Source organism: Berghia stephanieae, chromosome 6 (genome assembly GCF_034508935.2).
Source record: "Berghia stephanieae isolate SIO BIC M18660-M18661 chromosome 6, UCSD_Bste_1.3, whole genome shotgun sequence".
Taxonomy (NCBI): Eukaryota; Metazoa; Mollusca; class Gastropoda; order Nudibranchia; family Aeolidiidae; genus Berghia; species Berghia stephanieae.
Window position 1 is genome coordinate 34,573,259 of NC_088365.1, and position 12,500 is coordinate 34,585,758.

The following is a 12,500-nucleotide window of genomic DNA, read 5'->3' on the forward strand; positions in this document are numbered from 1 at the left end:
ATAACAATCGTTGCTTTAGAATGAAAAAAAATATAATATAAAGGCAACGATGTTCGTTGTGTTGCCGGAAATTCAATGTAAAATAATGAATTGGCATCATGTAAAACATTCGGACAGTGGACTCACGAGCGATTGTTGTATAACAAATTTTTTAAAAAGTGGTCCTTCAGAGCCATTCGGCCCATGGAGCCGAGTTTATCCCCGTTTCTATAGCTCGAAACTGACAAAAGCGAATAGGACGCGTCTATCGAAAAGCACTTTCCTTCCCCCAGATATAACAGACCCAGCTACCCAATCACTGCTGGGTGGACGGAGGGTGACGGGGGGGGGGGGAGGTCAGAAAAAATCTCGACTGCCCCCCCCCCCCCGGGATCGATCTTGGTCCCTTTGCGTGTCAACTTCGCCGAAGTCCCGGGTTTGAGAGTTTTGCCAAGATGAGTGTCATTTAAATCGATCAATATTTGAAGGACAAGTTTTCTGGCCAAATTTTTTAATGTTTGTTTTTCAAGAGTACAGCACAATTGTTAAGACATGAAAAAACAACTTGTCAAGTGTCATCTCTTAACCAGTTAACTGCCGTACTGTAGAAAAACTCGTAATTCAAAATTTGGCCTGAAAATTCATCGTCCTTCAAATATCGATCGATTTAAATAACCCTCATTCTGGCAACAATTCTCAAACCCGCTTGACAAATTTCTAAATACGAGAACGGCTGTTGAGGAGTTAATTTGGAAACAATCAAATGACTGGGATAGTGCATATTTAAATGTTTTGTGTCTTTCACTTGTGACGGTTTGATTCTTCTTATTGACCAGTTCTGACTATATTTCGGCTATTCCTGACACCATTCTCTTGATTATTTTCCAATGCCAAAATAATATCAATGTTGGCTCCTTCTTTACTATTTCCATGGTAACACTGAGTGATGGGGCTCATAAATACATCTAGCACGGGTATGGACCTAATTAGATTGGCGGAGGAATACAATAAATAATTCTGCATGTAGATCATAGCAGAGGAATGCAATAAGTAGATCTGCCATAAAGAACTAGATTGGGTTGAAAAGGAGAAAAAGAAAAAAAAAAAGAACTGATCCCAAAGTATATGAGTTTGTCTCCGATTGTTTTGGTTTTTTTTACAGTCGGGCCCGGTCGCTTACTGTGCTGAGTAGCTTGAAAGGGGGGGGGGGGGGGGGGGGGGGTGTTCAGGTGATTAGAGGGCGTGATTCGTTTCTTATTTTTATTTTATCTTTTTGTTGATTTTTTTCTGGGGGGGGGGGGTTGGTAAATTTTTTAAAAATTTAATTTTTGTTATTGTTATTTTTGTTTTTTTATTCCGGATTTTTTTCATGAGAGGGTGGTGTTCAAGTTTTTTAGTTCAGTAATGCATCCAGAGCTTGGTTTCCTCAGTTTATTTGGGGGATCGAAAGTCGCTCGACTGAAAAAGCGTTTGACCAAGGCTTGAACAATAGGCCGATAAAATTGTGTTCTGCTTGTTGCTCTTTCCATTCGATTGTGACTGAGTTGCTTGGTCGAATCTGTTTATGGCTGCAGCTTCTAATAGTATCACACTACTGTGGTATGATGATCTATCCAGACCGCAAATTCATCTCTGCATTTCGTGTAAGGTCGCGAACATCCCTGGAAGCCTTGTCACAACGCAACGCTCGACCAGATGCTCTGCTGTTCGGGCTTTTGACCACAACGGATACATGTTGGACAGGCGGAAATTCCCAACTGATGAAGCGACGATGCCGTGCGGCAGGTTCTCAACCGAAGTCGATTCGCCGCCACCCAGTGTCTCCTCTTGCTGATACAGAAGCCTGGCAACTTCTCTCCCAGTTTCGAGGAGTCTAAGTCCCCGTCTCCCCGAGGGATTGAATTCGTCAAAAACCGACTTCCTTCTAGTATGCGCAGACCTGTCCGAAGTCGGGCAAACTAAATACAAGTCTTCGGCCATCGCGGGCTCCATACTACAGTCTGTTCTGTCTGTCAGGTTTACGGCAGATAGCTGTTTGCGTTAGATAAGCGAACCAATTGAATCGCTCGTCAGAATGCAAGACATGACCCGTGCATTCAATCCGGTAATATTTCGGGGGTGATGGTGACGTTGACAATTGAACTTTGAATCAAGAATTTGACTAGAGAATCAAATACTTTCATTACAGGGATTGAATAAAGTTTCTTAAATTAAAAAAAACAACTTTTGATTATGTTAACTTCACACTTAGTTTTCATTATCTGGCAGATCGTGACAGTGTACGAACTTGACACATAGGGCAGCATTTAGCTCTTGTAAAATGAGATGCTTAAATGGAGTCAAACTATTTGGGATTCTAATATCTAAAATGGTAGAACATTCAAACCACTAAAGAAAGGGTAAGTTTCGATCACTTATTTAATCCAGGATTTTCATTTCCCTGTTTATGTCCATGCAATAACCTATTAGTGTCTTTTCCAAAGGGTCGCAAGCAATTGTTATTACTTTGATAAACTCTACCTTTGTAGTTTTGAATGACCACTCAGAGTGGATTTATGAAAAAGAATATCTCTTAATATGTTTTTAACTTATATCTGACTACCGCCGTGGCAAAGGATCCTTGAAAAGAAAGGATAAAATCAAATTGTCTCAATCTAGGACCTGGCAGGTAGGTGTATATCAAAGGAAAAGGTCAATTTGGGGATAGAAGAGACTATCCGAAACGCCTAACAACTATCGTAACGTTAGGGGGGGAAATCGACTATTTTCGTATAACGGAACTGGTGCGTTACAAATGGAGTACGGTGTTCTTACAGATGTACAGTATTTGCGAGGACAGATCTAATTCGATTTGGGGAGAGATAGAGTGAATACATCAAGTAAATAAAACTTGAGTGTAACAAAATGAAAAAGAAACATGTTATCTTCCGGGAGCAAATGCTTCGCTTTGCCGTTGTGTGGTATCGTTTGTGATGCAAGCATACGTGTGATTAAAACCTCCTCTAGATACACCATAAAAATCTCTCTCTGACAAGAACCATTTAAAGGCTACCCTTCCACTGAAAATCTGTTTACAAAATGATGATGAAATTGTCTTTACTAACAGATAATATTTTGGTATGTTATGTAACAACAGACCAATACTTCCTAGTTTGTTTTGATCCGGTTCCAGAACAGAATCGTTTTGATCCGGTTCCAGAACAGAATCAATTAGTGTTCAGATAAGAAAAGCAATTGGAATTCGAATACTCACTTTTCAATCCTAAGGCGAGAGACGTATCACTTCGCCACCAACTCGCCTTTACATTACCTCGTCAAAAGAGAGAAGCCACCACCAACTAATAGCAATAACCATTTATGGGTGGAAATCGGAAAGAAATAAAATCGCAGCGGCCAATAAAGTGTGATGGGGCTACGAATAAATCTAGTCCGGATCTAATTAGATTGGCGAAGGGAAACGATAAATACGTCCGCAATATAGAACAAGATTCGGCTCAAAACAAGACATTGTAACATCACTCAACATAACATACTATGACATTAGCTTGGTCTCGTTTGATGAAAATGGAAAATTATTATCAGTATCCGGAATTGACTGGCCATGGCAGGACTCACCGTTTGTCTACTTTTTATTCCAATTTAACTTCTCGTAAATTGTAAATATAACAGCGTTAATAAGAACATAAATAAGACGCTATGCGTGACTTTTGACAAGACCATATTGATCTCACTTCAAGCCACCCAGTCCAATAAATAATATTATTAGTGAAAAGATGGAGTTGTTCATTTAGAATGATAATTATCATTACCATATTCATTATAATTATGAGCATGATCATCATTATTGTTATTATTATTATTATTATTATTATTATTATTATTATTATTATTTATTATTATTATTATTTATCATCATCATCATCATCATCATCATCATCATCATCATCATCGTCACCATCATTATCATCATCATCATCATCATCATCATCATCATCATCATCATTTTGATGATGCAACACCCGATCAAGTCAAATAATGAATGTGAAAATCTCATCTTTCAAAAAATCACATTAAAAAAGCATTTAACGCAATGATGAGCTGAAAAATGTGTTGGCTAGTCGAGAATCTGGAATTGTATCAAAGTAAATATTCCTTCTTTGCGTAACCGTCTGCGTTGTTACGTGGCATCAGAAGGGGAAAGTATTCTAATTATCCTTTGTGTTCAAATCATGGCTTATTATTTTTCTTTGAACAGTTAATACCATAATTATAATTTTCTATAATTTGAATTATTTTTCCCTCTTTATAATCCAATAATGTAGTCTAATGTTTGTGACTAAAACGTAGATATGCTCAATTTATTGTTTCAATTTTTTTATTAATCAAATAGTTAAAGAAATAAAATTTCAATTTTGATTAAAGAAATAATTCAGCGTGGCTCAGCGGTATGATCTTTGCTTCGTACCCAAAAGGTACCGAGTTCGACTACCAGCCTCGTTGTGTAGCCTTGAGCAAGTCATCTTTCTGAGCTCATTTTGCGGCACTGCACTGCAGCTGACGCCTGGGTTAATTCAGTCTTCCCTTGGGGATGAATAAAGGGAATATTTTTTTTAATTGATAACGTCTGATTTTTTATCATTCAGTGCTTTTGATCGTTGACTTTTCTGAATTGTACTTATTGCTTTAGTTATAATTGGTTGTTAAAAGGATTAACTCCTATTAACCTTTTATCTATAATATGATACCATCATCTTGGCAATATATTTTTTTTCATGTCTCTATCTGTTTCTTTCCTTTCCTCCTCCTCTTTTTCCCTACCCTTCCCCCCCCCCCCTTTCTCTCTCTCTCTCTCTCTCTCTCTCTCTCTCTCTCTCTCTCTCTCTCTCTCTCTCTCTCTCTCTCTCTCTCTCTCTCTCTCTCTCTCTCTCTCTCTCTCTCTCGCTCTCGCTATCTCATATATATTTTTCTTCACAGTCTCTCTCTCACTCTCTCTATCTATCTATCTATCTATCTATCTATCTATCTATCTCTCTCTCTCTCTCTCTCTCTCTCTCTCTCTCGCTCTCGTTCTCTCTCAATCTCTAACCCTATCCTCTCAAATATTTCATATCTTACCTAAAATAACAAACCAGGAGTCAATAAGCCAGTAAACAAAATTTGCCTTAATAAGTAACGCAAGCGGGTTAAGACGTCGAGGCATGATGAAAAATATCGATCCGTCTTGATTAGACCATTTTAAGTACACAAAATACATCACCTAAGATGTAGGAAATGACAGAACCCAAACACACATGATGATGATGAATTGCTTACGTCATCGGAAGTCATGGAATGTGTTGGAATAAGGTCCGAATTAGATGGGATAAGCCAAAGTTTACTGGAACGCTAGGACAGAAATTATTATGGGTAATTACGATGCAGGTTTGATTGCATGATACGTTAGATTATGTTTTATCGACTTTTCTTTCTGTCTGCACACTTGTCCACAAACAGGCACTGCAGAAACCTGTATTATAGAAGGAACAAAATTGACGTCTCTCAGTTCCTTGTTGGTCTTTTTAGACAGCCATTTTAATGATTAGTTCTCATTAAATTATATCAATCGGATTATGTAAAGGTTCAAGGAAACGCGTAGTTTTGTACGTTGTACGTTATATCCGGCTGGTGGATGTTGTAAGTATTTAACCAAAACGCATAACATCAATACAATGGCTCAGTTAGGTCTTTAAGTTCACAAGGATCCCCTTATTTCTTTTCTTTAAAGTGGTCAATAAAAATTACCAAAAGCTTTCCCTGAGCATGAAAACAACCTCTCGTCTCTTCGTCTACCAACCCACCCAACCTCTTCAGCTGAGAAAAAACGATGCTAAAAATCTCCATTATGATAGAACATACTCGCGAGCTGAAATATTAAAGGAAAAAATCAAAGTGTTTTGTTTTGTCTAGTTATGACTGTCTATTTTATGTTTGGTTGGTTGGATGGTTGGTTTTGATTTGTTTCCCTTACTTTTCTTTTCTTTTTTTTTTATCTTTTCTTTATTTTCTTAGTCTTTTTTTTTTTCTTTTTTTTTTTTTTTTTGGTTTCTTTTCTGGTCTTTTTCATAGTTTGTTTTTTTTTTCTTTACGTCCATATAAGAACTTGTAGCCACATTACCCCGTCAGCCTTTTTATAAAAGATACACAATCAAAGACCAGACAATTTGATGACGGGTAAAATCGCATTTCACGATTCATCTCCTACGAACCAATCATTTTGGCTGGAGTAAGAGATCCATCTGATCCACGAGCTCATCTCATTTTTTTTTCTTCCTTTTGTATATCTTTTTTTTTTTTCTCTTTCGTCCAAGATGTCATTTTGATTGTGTTTTATTGCACACAGGATTTAGAGAAATATAATACGGTGATGTCCAATTCAAAGAACGGATTGTAATGAAATGGATTCCACGTGGGGTTGTTTAGTTGTTTGTTTGTTGCTTTTTCTTGTTTTTGTTGGGATTTTTTGTTTTTTCTGTTTTTTTGTTGGGGGTTTTTTAGTTTGCCATTTGGCATATTGTAATGATGCATCGTTTGAGGTCACGGAATTGTCTGGCCCTGTCTCATCCACACCTTTTAAGACCATTATTTTACACCTATGCCTATTTCCTAATCTGTCACTTTGATAAACTGCCGAGTTCCGTATTGTTGCCGCAGTTCGACTTGTCAAAGCACTTACATATATATATATATATATATATATATATATATATATATATATATATATATCTTTAAAGCCATCCAAGCAGTACGTTCCGTTGGTAAAAAATGAAGTTAGTGTGCTTCTCCTCCAGAGAGAGCGTCCCCTTTTCCTCCATGTAGTTTATATAATAATAATAATAATAATAATAATAATAATAATAATAATAATAATAATAATAATAATAATAATAATAATAATAATAATAATAATAATAATTAACTTATTTTAAAAATTATAGGTCCATTCTTTCTTGGCCGTTCTTCCATTTTGGTTGGATAAATAAGTCGATGGTCGCCACGAACGGAAAATATCAATATAATTACATATTTACATGTTTCGTATTCATAATGTATATTATAGGATTGCATTGCTTGGAACTGGTAGACCGCATAATGTCTTCCTCTGGGTAAGAGGATGTTTTGTCGAATGTGTCAATTTTATTGACAGATTTCAGTTTGACTCTGCTGCGTAATCACAAGATGGGAGACTGAAATCAAATTTCAATCCATCATGCATGCAGGTGGCATATAAAATCGTCTTTGCTTTATACGTTTCCGTTACTTTTTATACAGCGTTAAACATCTGTCGATAGTTACACTGATGGCCTTGAAATAATCACCTCGCCATTTGTGGCGCTTTACTGCGGCTAATGTCTGGGGATATTTCAGTCTTCCCTTGAATCCCCTGCAGATGAATTTTCCTGTGGGGAAGAATGATGGCAATTTTATTTTTTTTTTCAAAATTGGTCTTTACAATCCGCCATTCAATGAGCTATCCGTTTAATGATAAGAAAAATAAAATTATCAAGCAAGGGCCGCGTGTCACAGGGGTTTGATCTTTGCTCCGTACCCAAAAAGTATCGAATTCGAATCTCCTGCGAGCTTTGTGATCTTGAGTAATTAACTTAGCTCTAGCTCATTTGGTTAACTCATGGTGGTTCTAGTCTTCCCTTGGAATAAACTTTAAAGAAAAAAATGCCCTTAGAGGTAAATGGATTGTATTAGTAAGTGGGATTTTAAAAGATGAGAATGATAAAATGTATCTTTTATGTCTTACAAATTGTCAAAATTGTATGGACGTCTAAATGTCATTTTGAGTTAAGCACGAAAATAGTCCAGAATTATTGTAGTCAGATTTTATCGTCTGCGGCATCCGATTTTATGTTGTCTGGGAAGAATTAAGAAAATATGTGTTGAGGTTCATATATTCAGCAGTGTGACATCCGATTATGTCGTAAAATTGTTGTTTTTAAAGATGCTTTTCATTTGAGCAAATCTCTATCCATGACCTTTGGCTTTTAAAATTAAACCATGAGTTCATTTTAGATAAATTATAGTGAAAGAATACTCGGAGTTAAATGATATTTCCTGCCTCCATATAATATCATTTATGAATCGACAGGACTGTTTTGATTGATATGTTCTGTCTTTTAGGTGGCACTCCATCCTGCGTTACTTGATGATCACTCTGTAATACAGAAAATCCCATTGTGTAAAATTAAGCTTATCCTTTTAGTTCCAATTTTACCCGTGGTTCGTTTAAGATTAACGTTTGAGCAAACTTTTAAATATTATAGAAGTTTTATACTCAGGACTCACGAGTCAAATGAAAAATATTATAGTGTCGAGTTGTGTTTTAGTCAGCAGATTCCAATTTCTCTCCAATGGTAACCCCTGTAATTCAATTTAATTTGAACCCCACGCAAAAGGGCGCCGATTAATTTTTTTTTTCAAATAATTTTGCAGCCAACAATTGGATCCATAACAAGAACTTGCATGAAGTATGACCAAAAAATTGGTATAAATTTGGGCTAAATTTTTATGTTACTTTTAGTACATTAAATACAGATAGTTTCCTTAGTGAAAATTATTAAAATGCATGTGATCACTTTTAACTGTTTAATTTGTGTAACTTTGTGGTCAAGAGACATGGCACTCGCTCTCTGACCTGAAAGGTTTAATCCCTCTTTGGCAGCGAAAAATTAAGCCCTTGGAATAGCCTCTTTACGCGTATTCTCATATCATGCTCTTGTTAATTATTGTAATATTGCCTGTTCCATCCTACATGCTCAGTGTTGCTGTTGACTTGGGAACACTTTAATGTAGGTACTATCAGTACATTAAGTGGATATCTTGCTATATTAAAGCTCACGCCATTTTCTTTGCATCTGGTTCACTCCAATATAACACCGGTTTCAGGTGGCTGCTCAGAAAAGACTTGAAAAAGGCTGCAATTGTACCGAGTATCTTGAGACTTTATTATAAACGTCTACCCCACGCCTCTCCCAACAAGTCTAGAATAAGAGAAATAAGTTAAGAGATCCCCCCCCCCCCCCCCCCCCCAAAAAAAAAAAAAACGGTACCAAATCACCACTTGATGATGTTACCGACTTATTATCCATTTACGCCTACAAGTTCAGATATACAAACACAAACGTTATCCGAATTACTTATCCAACCATCCCTTTCAATGCTTTGACCTTGTTCCAAAGAGATACGACACAGAAGAGAAATAAAATGTCATCCGGATGACCTATCTAATTACACGTAATATATGGATTTTTGATAAAGTGCGATAAGTGTCTTCGGATCAAAATCAAAAGAAAAAGAAATGATGTAAAATGTTATTAAGATTGTTAGACAATTATTTCTCTGAGGTTTCTTATAACATTTTTCAGAAACACTGTTGAGCTGTAGCACTAGAGCTCTTAGATGTAGTAAACATTACCATTTTACTTCCATAAACATTTTGTTTAGATTTTTGTTCCAAGATTCATTAAAAGGATTTCTGGAATTTTATCACCAGTCGTTTTCTACGACGAACTAATAGACTCGGAAAGTAAACCCATGACAAGAGGATGCATGTAGATTCGAAAAAGGTTTCATAATGTGGGATCATGACCACGAGTAAAAAAATAAACTCCAGAACATAATGATTAATTAATTGTGTCATGTTGAGGAGAGACTGAATAGTTATAGACCACTCTCTGGCAAATTAAACGTGTTTGAAATGATTTTAATTTATTTTAATCGGAGAAATGTAGAAGATACTTTCTTTTTCTTTTAAATGTTAGAGATACGTTGCTTGGGGATAGCTTGGTACAGTCTTTGCTTCGTACTCAAAGGGTACCGAGTTCCGCCGGTGCTCTGTGTGGCCTTGAGCAAGTCATCTCTGCTCTTCACTGCGTGCGGCTGATCCCTGGGTTATTTCAGTCTTACACTGGAATAGACCCTAGAGACAAATTTCCCCAATGGAATTTATATATATATATATATATATATATATATATATATATATATATATATATAATATATTGATATACATATATATATAAATATATATATATATTAATATACATATATATATATATATATATATATATATATATATATATATATATTATATTTTGGTTTAAATCCGATTCTGAAACACAATTTGTTTATCCTGTTTTATGGGTTTTTGTTTTGCTTTGGTAATGTCATTCTTTTCAAGTTCTGAACTATCGCTATAATTAAGTAAAGTGTTTCTGCTTGTTACAATACATTTCATAACTGAAAACTGTCTCTCCATAAACCAGCACGTAATGAGATATAAGGTGCGTTTGGTTAAACAAACACGTACCCACCAGTTATTGTGCTGAATGTAGTAATTTGATTGACTTTTTTTTTAACTTCTTAATCTGTCATTTTACCTGGCTAGCTGTTTGGTATGTTACGAGTCAGTAGCAAGTTGCTAGAATTAGAAAATTGTTGTTAAAAAGTCACTCAATATCACGACATTCAACACACAAACTGATGAGCACGACGAAGCAGCGACACTTTCCGACATTGCCAGATAAATTTAATGACACAACCATCAGGTCACACAATAAACGCCTGTCTATTTAGAAACTGAAAAAGATAAAGTGTCACTAAAATGAACTTTTGTCGTCGATCCAATTGTCAGCATAGTCATCCTTGCAAGCATTTCATTCCGTTCATTTTAACGCATCATGTCATCGTGCCTCCAATGAAGACATCGTCTCTCCAACTTTCTGCCGGCGTTCCATAAATAAAGATCCTTTCCAATTAAACGGATCTTTTCGTAACTCGAGTTGCAACCATCCGCATTGACATATACAACTTGCTTGTGCCAGGGTCAAGATCTGTGAAATTGGAAACGTCTAGGAAATGTATTGCCTATAAAAGCTTTTCTTGTTCTAGAGTCTGGTGCTTGGACAGAAGAGTGATGTGAAATGTCAAAGCGTTTGGAATAGTGCCGATTAATAAACCCAGAGATAGAATAATGTCTTAAGACTTTGTTTTATTGGTTGGACTACGAAATAACTATTATTTCACTTGGGAATAGAGACTGTCACTATGGGTAATACATTTCAATCAATAGTAATGAACTATCCACTCTATATTTGAAAGAAATGAAAAGACCAAACGATCAGATGTAGGTATAAATGATAGTAAACAATTATAAGCTGTGGACTGTAAGAATTATAGAGCAAAAAAGTGAAACAACAGCTTCAAATAAAAAAGAAGAAGTTAGAATATCAAAAAATAAAAGAGATTTCTTTTTTTTTAAAGTAAACTTGTTAAATATTTTACCATTCTCTGAAACTGTTCGATATATTCAGTTTTGAATCAATGTCTTTTTATAGTTGTATTTAAAGTAAATTATCAGAAAAGGAATACATCAAATCACAAATATTATTTTTTTTATTTCTTTGTTCTTCTCTAATCGGACATGCGCTGGTCTTAGCTTGGGGCTCAACTCCAAAGTGGAGTCTTTTCTAGACTGGGATGTGTCAAAGTTGCCTTCAGGTGGTTAGTCTTTGTCAATAATTATAACAGAGGACACTTTAGGACTTTGTTGTATAACAATGCCATTTTTTCATTGTTATTCTCTTCAAGACGGCAGATAAAATTGACTGCTGTAGTAGCCTATACAAAGAGGTCTACAACATAAAAAATGGCGGTTGGTCCAAGTGAATATACACTAGGATTTGACGCTAATCTACTATGATTGGAATCTAGCCGTGAAGTTTTATCATATATGAAGCGTTATTTAACGTGACATTCAAGAGTTTTGATATTTTTAAAAATATCACATCGTGTTTATTAAGGAATCTACAACACAAAACACGTTTATAGTCCAAAGAGTGATTTTTACGAACACCGAGAAGTGGAGAGAATATTTCTTTGGTGTCAACCCATAAAAGCGAATGATGTAAAATTATCAATTTTGTCCACTCGATCGGTTCGTTGACAACAGAATTATTTAGAGTGTGACACCTCTCGGGACGGTGTCGATTTATAATCATAAAGAGAATGAAATATCCTCAGATTTTGTCTATCGGAGTATGAACAGAAACATTATCTGGTCTGATCAGGTTTGAGGGCCAATTCTTTTAGCGAGTCACATCAATATTAGCCAAACATAATCTTTGGCAATCTATTTTTTTATCATGCTTGAATGGCTGGAAAAGGAATTTAGGTCCAAGTTCACTGTAATATATAGATTTCTTAACTTTGAGGGCGTTTGGACTCCATAATTTTGGAACTATAATATGATGGTCTTCTCTATATGAAACAAGACTTCACTAAAACCCTTGAATTCTTGTATAACAGAGTCAAATCTCTCATGATAAAACACATATTAAAATTGTTAGAATTTGCGTCTGCGGTTTGATTGCCATTCAAAGCGACTGTTTCTTTCGGGCACTGCTGTTTTTAATAATTTTTTAATATCATTTTTATTATGTTCAAGCAATGCCCGTGCCTCTTTATTTTTTTAT

General features: G+C 35.6%; 1 protein-coding gene across 2 annotated transcripts in view; it reads left to right on the forward strand.

Annotated features, from left to right (window-relative positions):
- LOC144974929 (neuroglian-like) overlaps positions 1 to 12,500 on the forward strand; it is a 134,564-nt gene that overhangs the window by 94,826 nt on the left and 27,238 nt on the right. The window lies entirely within an intron of this gene.